The sequence below is a fragment of the Coffea arabica genome, chromosome 5c (assembly GCF_036785885.1).
Source record: "Coffea arabica cultivar ET-39 chromosome 5c, Coffea Arabica ET-39 HiFi, whole genome shotgun sequence".
NCBI classification, from domain to species: Eukaryota; Viridiplantae; Streptophyta; class Magnoliopsida; order Gentianales; family Rubiaceae; genus Coffea; species Coffea arabica.
The window spans coordinates 12,312,520-12,324,004 of record NC_092319.1 but is presented as its reverse complement, the minus strand read 5'-3'; the positions used below and the strand labels follow the sequence as shown (position 1 = coordinate 12,324,004).

Genomic DNA, 11,485 nt, shown 5'->3' with positions numbered 1-11,485 from the left:
CACAGAAATGCAGTCCTTTTCACACAAATCTGCTGCAACAATCCGAAAAGGAAAAGAAACCCGCATGTGCTGCTGCAACAAACTAAAGATTTTGAACTTGTTGCAGCAAGTTTTGTGCACCATCTTTCCCCAAAGATCCAAGACTTAACCATTATGAGAAGTTAAAAGGCAGCCACAAACTCAAACAACAATTCAGGACACTAGCTTTCAAAACAGGATAAGCCTGAACCTCAGCCCCCCCACAAAACAACATTAAACCAAGCCCAACCACAGATCTGTACATGCCCGAACAAATCTGAACAGATATCAATCAAAGTTGGAAACTTTCAGCCATTTCCTTTCGGCTAAGACCCAACCATTCAGGAGCTGACTCATTAACCCAACATCAGATTCATCGTTATTCAAGCAAGAGACATCAAACCTAAGCAAAAGCCATCAATCAACGCTGAAACATAAAAAAAGAAAAAGAAACAGAACCAGAAGACAGCAACGGAATGCAAGTCATAACTAAAGGAAACAACTTTTAGCTATAAAAGATGAAAACAATACCTGGAGCGCGGGATGGAATGTGGAATGACCAAGAAAACTCAGATGATCTTCCCAAGGATTAAACGTTGCGGATGGCTCCGTCACCTTCCCTTTCTGCAATTTTCCTGCTGCAACTTTGCAGTGCAACTCACGCAAAGACAGTGGTTTTGCCGGAAGAGATACACCCTGGCGAAGCTCCTCTCCTTTGTTGGATTTGACCTGAAGTCACCGAACTCTTGCTTAGCTGCAACTCCCTTTCGTTTGGGTTCTTCTTGTCCCGTTGCCTTTGTTTTCTTTTCCCAGAAAACTCTCGATAATCTCTCCGTTTCTCGGCCCTCTCTCACTCTTCCTCTTGCTCTCTCTTCCGCTCTTGTTTTGTTTTGTAGCCCTCTGCTCTCTCACTCTCTACCCCTAACCACCAGCCCTCTATTTTCCAGCCGTCAAAACTCCCAGCAATTGTTACCAACCAACCTCCCCCGCCGTCATAAGCCTCAGATTTTCTCCCCCTTTGCTGCGTCTTTTCTTTTTTGTTTGCGGCTGCCAATCCCCTCTATTTATATCAAGCACTCAACCCTAAAAACCTCAGCCACTTCCTCTGAAATTTGCAGCTAAGGAGCTCCCCAAAGTTAACTTGCAAGCAGCGGCAAAAACGCAGCCTTCATGCTGCGTTTTTTTTTATTATTAAATAAATACATAATATAAATAATAAAAACAAAAATAGCAAAATGACAAAACCATGTAATAATAATAATAATAATGAAAACAAATAAATAAATAAAATAAAAAAAAACAAACTAAACAACAAAAATGTCCATTTTTCGAATTTTCTTCATTTTTCCTTTTTTTTCCTTTTTTCATTTTTCAAATCCAACTAAAGCCTATTTATTTTTTATTTTTTTTGAATTTTTCTTCTTTTTCTTCTTTTCCTTTAATTTTCTCTTTTCTCCTTTTTTTATAATTTTCATTTTCATTTTTCCTTCGAGAAAGCATTGAATAAAAACAAAATGACTAAAACATATTTTTGATGCTTTCCTTTTCTTTTTTCTAAAAACTCTATGCTAATCTTAAACTTAAAAGCTAAAACTAAAAACTAAAACTAAAAGTAAATAAGAATAAATAGCAAATGAAATAGGTCAACTAAAAGGGCGAAAATGAATAAAACCAAAATATCATAACAACTAATAGTGCAAAACACACAATAACGAACTAAAATGCAAGCAATCTAAAATGAAAATCATGAAATAGATGCTACATAAAATTATTCAAAATTTGGTGTCTACAGCAACAAATGGAATTTTCTTCATTTTCTTTTTCTCCAAGATTACCAATACACAATGCCACCTCACTCACTAGAAGATGTCAAGAATATTCTAGAAATAAGAGCATCAAACGGCTCAAAAGGGCACAAAAAATGCAGATTCATCCCCATCGTTGCTCCAAGGGTTTTGGGGATTTTGGTACCTTATAAATGGATGAAAACAGATCCATTAGGAGGACGACAACAAGAAGAGAATGGGGTGGTGGCTGGAGGGGAAAAACTAGAGAGCTACATGCTGGAGAAAGGAGGAAATCGAGAGAGATTAGGAGAGGAAGTTGCGGGGTAGAGGAAAAAGCAAGAGAGGAACCGAGGGAGATTGTGGAAGATTGAGGGAGGGGACTGAAACTGAAAAATCTGGGAACCAAAAGGGGGGAAGAAAACAGAGCACGAAAAAGGGAGAAACTTGGGAGAGAGCTTCGGAAGAGACCGAGAAAGTGAGATAGAGAGTAAGAGGGAGGAAGAGAGGAATCGGGTGCCATTTTTCAAGAGACAAAGCAGCAACTGGAGCTGCTGCTCTTCACCGAAGCTTTCACCATTTCACTCCACCATCGTCACCTGCGAGCTTCACCGAGAGAGAGCACTGTAAGTTATCCTTTTCTTTAAATTTCGGTTCAGATTTTGAAGCTTTCAAAGACGAATTCCGTGACTTAGCTTATGGCAATTTTCCTGTTGATTATCCCCGATTTCGGACATAAATGCTTTATGTGTTGACTGGATTGAAGTCCCTTTTGTTTCTAATAATTTTTTAGGCTAGTCGCAACCTCATTTGAGTAGGGAATCGGTGAAATTTTTCATGCTCATCTTTTGTTTGATAAACTGCCCAAATGACAATCTTGAACCGAAAGAGCAAATCTTTTGCATTTTTTTTTGTATGCGATTAAGAGGACTCTGGCCAGTCCAAAGCTGGCTAGAACCATTGAGTTCACTAGTTGGGGGAAAGGGGGGGAACGAAGCCAAGAGATGTTGGAGTCGCTTCTGTTTTGCTGTCTTGCAATGGTTTAGTGCGTGTTTGTACGTATGGGGTGAAAAGAAAAAAAAAACTCCAGTTAGTCCAATGCCGGCTAAAGTGATGATTTCTAGTCTTGGTGAAGTCTCGTTGAAGTGATAATTTCCAGTCCAGCCTTTCTTGTCATTTTAGTTGCTAGAATCTGTTTAGGATCTGTTTTCTCTCCGTATGGTATGACTGCGTCTGACCTGAAATGTTTCGTTGCAAAGTTGCAGACGGTCGAATAAGAAAGCTCCTTCGAACTGGATTTGCATGCTTTGTTCTCAATTTTTTGTGTTTAACTCAAAGAGTTTTATGTTGAAAAATGGAAAGAATACTTGGTAATCTCATTGTTTTGATCCAAGTTTTATTGGTTGAGCTACTAGTTGTGTTTGGATTATATTCAAGAACCCACCAGAAAATTGAACCCAGCATTCAAGAACCCAGCAGAAGCAACAAAAGATGTCTTCCTTTCTTTGCGAATCTCTTGGGGAGGAGGGATTTTGAATCCTTGATCGTGTGTCATTGCATGGTTTTGTTGGGTTGAGTTTTTGTGGGATTAGTTGACAGGTTTGCATGTTTCATTGGATGTTCATGGCTGTTTTTTTGCGTATGCTGAAGCCGAAAACAAAGTGTTGCGGGAAGAACAAAAATTTCCAGCTTTGCATGCATTTTTTCTTTTTTGTGTTTAAATCCATGGGTTGTGGGTTCTTTTCCTAGTATCTTGTTTGTCTTCATGGTTTGGATTTATGTCTAGCTGCTGTGATTGGATTTTCTGGGAATAGATGATCGTGTTCGGATGATGTTAATTGAATGGGTTGAAGCTTTGTTGATTTTAGATTGATAAACTAGGGAGTTTTGCTTGAGTTTTGCATTTAATCTACCTGATAGAATAAGGAAGATGGTTGCGGAAGTAAAAATTGCAGAAGCATTGTTGCTGAAGAAGAAAACTGTTCGAAAGCTTGCATGGGATTTTCTCTAAATTGCACTTTACCCCCTCACGTTCCCTATAATGCCACTATGGCCCAGAAAATTAGAAAAATCAATCAAATTTTGTCCTTTTAAAATGTTAACATTCTTTGGTATGTCTTAATGTCATTTTTAGATAGAATTTTGTAAATTTAGGATGCAATTTGAAGGTTTAACAATTTTTGATAGATTTGTGGTTTTGATTTGGATTTTGTAAAAATGGCTCAGATTTGGGTAATATGTTTTGTTTGGCGTTTGATGAGAAGGTTTTGATTTATTTTTGTGAATTTCATGATTTGTTTTGATAGGCTTCACATAAGCCCTTAATTTTAATTTATTTTATTTTAGACCCCAATATTTGTAATAATAATAGGGATTTGACTCCTAAAACTTTTTTAAATTGTTTCAATTAGGTTCTTGTTTGTTTTGATTTCTTGAACATGGGCTGTTTATTTTTATGTAAATACTTTATTGATTCAATTTAGTGTTTATTTTCATTTCATGTGATTATTTGTTAATTAAAGTGATGCCTTGACCTTTTAATTTGTTTTGGAGGGTAAATAAGAAAAGTTCCATTTCATTAGGTCACCAATTCAAGGGAGGTACACTCTACTCTTTGTCGCGCCCCATTTTTGATAAAATAAATAAATGGTTTAAAAAAATGTATTTTTTTGATTGGAAAATGAATCGTGATTTAAAAGAAAAATGGGTCTAAATGGGGGTTTAAAAATGCGACGATTTGACCCAAAATTATAGTTTAAAAAGGGTTTTTGAAAAAATGGGAGTCGCCACTTGGTAATGAGTTAAGGTGTACCAAGTCACCTAAAAATGAATTTTTTAGGAAAAAGTTATAAGGAAACCCCTTTTAAACGACTCCTAGTCCACGTAAACCAATGAAAAAGGTTCGGGAGTCACATTTGACGAAGGGGAAGGCAAGGATAAAAATCCAAGGCACCCCTTCGACCTAGCCAAGGCTAGTTGCGTGATTTAACCCTTATTTTCCTAATTTTTCTACCCAAAGTATGTATTTGCAATTTGGACAAAGACTAATGAATGAGAAATGCAATCCTAAATCTAAGAAATGTCTTTTATGAGGCTTGTGGTCCCATTCACATGAATTGTGAAGGCCAATAAGAAAAACCTCATAGAAAATCGTGAATGATGCAAATGAGGACTCAAATAAGAGTGTAAGTGTGCAAAGTGTAGAGAAGGGCATGTGTGCAATTTGAAAGTGTTTGTGTGCAAATAAATGAAAATATAAGTGCTCGTGTGTAAGTGAACAAAAATAGTAAGTATATATAAGTAAAAAGATAGGTGCAATGTGTGAGGTGAAAAATAAAGAAGTGAATAGGTGTGTGAATATGGCATATGGATTAAAAAATTTAATGAGGAGAATAATGAGAAAACGAAAATGTATGAACTTAGAGGAATGCATCAAGTCGGGTACGGGGATGACCTCTAGTTTTATGATTTTAATTTTCCCTCGGATTAGAAGGTAAAACTAGCGTGCTAAGGCTATCGAGTAGCCACACTCGCTCGTTTCCCTTATCAGGAGGGGATTTTCACGCAAATGAACCCTAACTAGCATGAGATGCAAGTCCTAAAGTGAAGGGGAAGGGGTTTGAGGAACATTGTGACAGCCCCACCTTCCCCTAAGGCGAACCAAAGGGGTTAGCGGACTGCCTGCCCAGCTCTCGCCAGGACTAACGGTACGGTTTACGTCAATCTAAAACGTTCCGGAACATAACATCGCGCGCAAACAAGTCAAAACACAAAATAAAATAAAATAAAATAAAACGAAAACCGAAGCAGAAATTTATCTAAACCATAGCCAAGCATATATGTACAACGGAAATCAACATTTACAACCATAATGGCATGCCAAAACTATTCATTAAGGAGTACACATTCGATTTGCCTATCAAAAGGAAATGAACCCGTTATACATTAGGGTTTCACTTCAAGAGCTATACAAAAGACATTTACAAGCTCAGTATGGCAATTGACTATCCAGTCCATTTTCAAAAGCAATTATATCCCTGTAAGGAAAACAAATAACACGGAATGAGCCAAAGCCCAGTGGTATACCACCCAATAAGCAATCAAAGTCATATAAGAATGAACCTTCATTTAAAGTGCACAAATAAGCAATGAAGCAAAACGGTAAAAGGATACGGTCGGCTCTCAAGAGCCCATTTCCACGCTTGCAATCTTGAACCAACCTCATTGACTCTCCGTCAATGTTAAAATACCAAACCGTAGACAACTCTTTACTTCCATTCCTTCCACCTATCATACCCCAACCGGGCCCGCACTCCATTCAGTAATATTTTTGGTAATACTCGAGTTTACCGGAACCAAGGGTCTCATTACCACAAGGTTCCCCAGTACAGTCCCCGTGGCATGATAATTTTCACGACCAATCCCTCGCCGGCTCGATCCAATTAACTACCATACGGGGTTGAGCTCATAAATGCAGTAAAGCCATTGGATACTCGTCCAACGACACCAAATCAGTTTCCATGAATGGAATGCAGTATTTCATATATCCAGTGCAGTATTTCAGTAAAACAATCAATAGCCACGAATAAAGTCATGAGGGGTGAGGGCGATCAAGGACACCCTCACCTCAATCATTTCCAATAACCAAATAAGCCTTCAAGGCATCAAATACACATAGCACAAAGCCACATTATAACAAGTAAGTGAGTGGTATACTCACCAAGCAAGTAAGTGGTATTTCATGTACCACGATCACCAAGCCGTCGTGCACTACCTTCAAGCCCTAGAACATATAACACATACAATGAGACTCGATAACGAGTCATATAGCAATGCTAAACACAACCCCAATAGGGTTTCATATGCATAAATGAGCATAATAGCAAACCAGAAATTAGAAAATGGCCTTAGTCTTGGCCCCAAATAGAAAACTGTTTTACACTCATTATGCGGTAATGGTACAACTCTCACTACAAATATCGGTTGGGGGTGTAAGACCCACCGTTTCGAAGCTATGGAACAGGGCTACAATAATGTAGAAGACCACTCAATCCAGTTCCTAGCTTAACTAGGTCGAAAATGCCAAATACTAACCCAGAATTCCTAAAACAGGTTCGCAAAACACAAAAAACTGTAATCAGTATATCTCAGTCCTTACAAGTCCAAATGCCGAAATTCCAAAGGCATATGTTAGCTAAGACACTCAGATACATTTCATCAGAAGACACCAACTCCAAAATCCAAACCAATTCCAGTCAAAATAGCCAACTACTATCGCAGTTTTCGCATTCTGCTCAAAGCAGAACAGCTACAGTAATTTCGTCATAACTCATTCTACATTAATCCAAATGACCTGAAATTTTGTAGGCACATCAACCTCATCAATACCTACAACTTTCATGTTTTGAGTAAAGTCAAATTCGGCCTCTAACACAGTGATCTAAAACCGGACAGAATTGGGGCTTCAAGAACCCTAACTTTCCAATTTTCCATCCAAATCCAAAATTAGTTGCATTTAACCACATTTGACATCCACTAGAGCCATTTCCAACCATTACAATTCATCATACAAGCCCCCAACATCAAGATCATATTAAACCAGAAAAATTCCCAATAAAATAAAAACTTCACCATAACAAGCCAAATCAAGAAATAAATCACATTTTCACACACTCATGCCACTTCTAAGCATCATATGACCATTATTAGAGGTAGAAGGGTGTTCAAGCAACACTTACCAAGAAATCAAGAGAAAGAGGGATATTGGACACCTTTGATCTTCAAACAAAGTTCACCAATACACTTACTAACACTAGAAGCAAAGTTTTTATGGAGTAGAAACAACTCTAGGCTTTGGTTTGTGGTAGATTGGACCAAGTGGAAGCTTGCAAAATGAAGAAGTTCCCTTCCTTCTTGAGCTAAGGAGAGCCGGCCAACAAGAGAAGAAAAATGATGATTTTTGGTGAATTTTTGGATATTTACTTAGTTGGGTCAAAAGTCAAAAAAAATGTCAAAAGGTGAACAGTGATTCATAAAAGGTATCCAATAAGAAAGTGACATGTGTCACTCTATTAAATGCAATCTTATCATTCTTTTCTCTCTCACATCAATCACTTCACACACACTACTTATCACTTAACACCCGATAAATTTTACACAGTATCCGAAACTTAACCTTATTGGCCGAATTTTTCCGAACTTATCGCACTAGTGGGTCCCACGTCCACTATTTATCCTTAATTTTCTAAAAACTCTCCAATACTAGAAAAATCATCTTAAAACTATAATTGCTCATAAAATCCACTAAGAAAATATTTTTAAGCCAGAAAATGCAAAATTACGCAATTAAAGGGGAAATAAACCCTAGGAAAATATTAGGGTTTTTACGGGTTCTCACAAACATACCAAGTGATAAACTAAGGAAAAATGCGTGATATGTGGTGATCATGCACTTAATGAAAAAAAAGGGAAAAAGAACCTATTGGGCCTAGCATTGGACTAGCCCTTTCTATGACATCCGACTAGCGTTGGACTAGTGGAAACGATAAAAGAAGCCACAACTAGCGTTGGACTAGTGTGGTGACGTACATTCATCCATTTCATACATCCACACTATAAAGAGCGAGTAGGCATGCGAATCACTTATAAACACGTAGCACATAACACTTAGCATGCTTGACTAGATGCAAAATCCTAATAAAGCATTTAACATATAACACATAGGCATGCAACCATTACATTTGCTAACTAAAACAAAAGGGAAAGGGAAAATGGACCAAATTACTTACTACGCCCTATCTATTACAAGCCAAGAGGTGTACACATACCCCATTAATAAAAATAAAAAATAAATGGAATAAATGAAAGGAAATAAGGAGAGGCTAGGAAAGCAAGTAGACATGCAAATTTCAATTAGCACATTAGTCCACATAGGAGAGAAACAAAAAGGGATAAAAGAAATGATACCTTCCCCCCGTTGGTGATATTAACGAAATGAATAAACTCAACTTGGCTAGAATCATCCAAGAAAAGACTAACTTAGGCTAAAATCACCAAAAACAAAAGATTAATGCACCAATTTAGTGATAAGATATAAATTAAACAATTTGAACCCATCAAAACATCAAACTTTCCCTCAATTGCAACTCAATGAAGTCAAAACTACATAAAGACCAAGGCCAAGGCATGATCATCCAATCCCCAAGCATAACATCTACTAAAGACCCAAAAGCAAGCACTACTCAATCATTTGAACCTAATTGAAACATTTAAAAACACAAAAAGTTCCCCAAGCAAATAACAAGATCCAAGCAAACATTTATGGAAATTCGAAGGTCCAAGAATGAACAAGGGTCCATGAATGATTTAAACATGCACTTTGAAAACTCGATAGCAACTCATTAATCAACCAAATAAAACCAATTGAAAAATTTAAGAGCTTCAAAGTCTCAAAAACAATGAAAGGCCAAATGATGACTCAAAATACACCCACCTTAGGACCTAATTGCAAGAAAATGGAACCTAATTGGGCCATAATGCATTGCTGCAAAAATCACAGGGACCCAATTGATTAGCTTTTTCAAATACTCGGGCCAAATTAACATTATGGGAAACTTGAAAGGTTAAAGTGTGATTTTCAGAAGTTAATTTCATGCAAAACATGCAGCTACGATATATGATTTGCAACCAGCAATATTTCTGATTCAAGCTTTCTGCAGCCGAAAAAACATCAGCACAACTTGCATTTTCACACATTGATTTCCACTTCAAGTAATCTTTTGATCAAAACTTTTCAACCAAACATCCAAAACCCTATCTAAGCAACATGTAACACAATCTTGACATTCAAACAAACCAAAACATAGAGGGAAAAATCATGCAAATACTGGAGAATTCAATGCAGCATGGTTCGGCATTCCTGCTCTATACATTTCCAGCAATGTTTAGACATGTTGCAAGCTCTTCTTGAACCCAAACACACAAATATTAACACCAAGCCTTCCATTTCATTCCTTCAACACCAAAGTAAGCTAGCAAAAGAAGACTAAAACCAGTTTTGTGAGCTGTTACGGAAGAAAAAAGAAAACAGCAAAGGAATCCAGTTGAAACTTCATTTAACGCGGCCGGAGTTTTTTCCTTTAATGTAGATAGTTACGATGGACAACACAACCCAAACACCAGAGGAAAGCAGGTCACAGCAAGAGAAATAAACTCATGAAGCTTCAGAACTCCAATAATTTCCAGTCACAAATGCAGCCAAGGCGACCTGAACATCTACTAAGACTCAACCAGAAAATCAGGAAAACAGCATTATCCATCTTGGTCAAACCAGTCTAATGAATTTAGACTGCAAACCAGAACATGTATCTACCCATTTGGGAAAAAATAGAACTGGTGGCTTAAGCATAATGAATACGAAACAAACAGGGAAAATGTCAAAAACCCCAAGTCCCTTCTCCTTCTTCTCTCAAACCCAACCAGATTTGGTGGCAGTGCAAAAACTAACATGAACATCTACTGACCTCTAGCTCAACATTTTGAAAAAAAACATTCTAAGGTCCAACTGCAACAACAAACCAAATGCTCAAAACAAAACTGGTAAGCGAAACAAGGACCTCCAAAACTACTGCAAGTCAAACAGGAAATACTGCCAAAAATTCATGTCATATTCTGATTTTGCTGATTCAAACACATGTGGGTCAGTCATGAGCTCACGAATTCATGATATAACCTCACGAAGAAATCCAAGTTGCTGTCCCTGTCCACTACTCACTGATTTTCTATCTCAAACAGATTTGAACAACTGGATGCACAGGAGGAACAACCATGAAGGAAAGAGAAAAAAGACCCAAAACGTAACAGGAAATATCTCAACATTTCTGAGCCAAATCTGATGGTATCTAACTGATAAAAGATGAAGATAATACCTTAATCACCAAGCGAGGCGAGGGATGCCCGAGAAAAGGTTCGGATGGTTCTACCAGAACTTCAAAGTCACGCCAACGGAACGCGATGATGATGATTCAGTCATCCTCTTGCAACCCTAAGTCAGACTCTTTTTCTTTTGCTGTTTTCTCTCTTTTACCGTCTCGCATACACACTCTCTACTTCCTCAAGATTTTTCAGCCGCCACTCTCAAAACTTTTCTCTCCGTTGTCATCCGTTCTCTTTCTCTGGTCTTTCTTTTCCGATCCTATCCCTCTCTCTATCTCCCCAAAAAAACTCTCTCTGTCGGCTGCCTTCTCTCTGATTTCTGTTTTGCCTCAGAATTTTTCCAGCCGTGCTCTCTATCTCCCTCCTTCTTCCGGCTGCTGATTCTTGTTCCTTTTTATATGAGCTCCAATCCGTAAACCCTCTCTCGGATGGTGAGGATGAAGAGCTTATCCTTCCCTTTCCATCCAGCCATCCGATGGCTCTTGAGATTGTCCTTTGCACGCTGCAAAAAATTGCAGCGTGCATGCCGTGACGTTGTTCTTTTTTTTTTTTTTTTTTAAATTAATTTTTTAAATTAATTAATTAAACAACAAAAATGATAATAATAAAACAATAATAATTAATGATGAAAACAACTTAATTAACATTAGATAAAAATAAACTAAAAACAACAAAAATGCAATTTTCCATTTTTTTATTTTTCTCATTTTTCACTTTCACTTTTTTCTTTTAAAAATAACTTAAAAATG

At 37.4% G+C, this 11,485-nt stretch overlaps 1 long non-coding RNA gene across 1 annotated transcript; it reads right to left on the bottom strand.

Moving 5' to 3' along the window:
• Positions 1–8,477: 8,477 nt before the first annotated feature.
• On the bottom strand, positions 8,478–11,076 carry LOC140007644 (uncharacterized). The gene is made up of 2 exons (XR_011814988.1): positions 10,730–11,076; positions 8,478–8,845 (listed from the first exon to the last, which is right to left on the bottom strand). It is a non-coding gene; the product is annotated as an uncharacterized lncRNA (long non-coding RNA).
• Between the last annotated feature and the right edge of the window lie 409 nt (positions 11,077–11,485).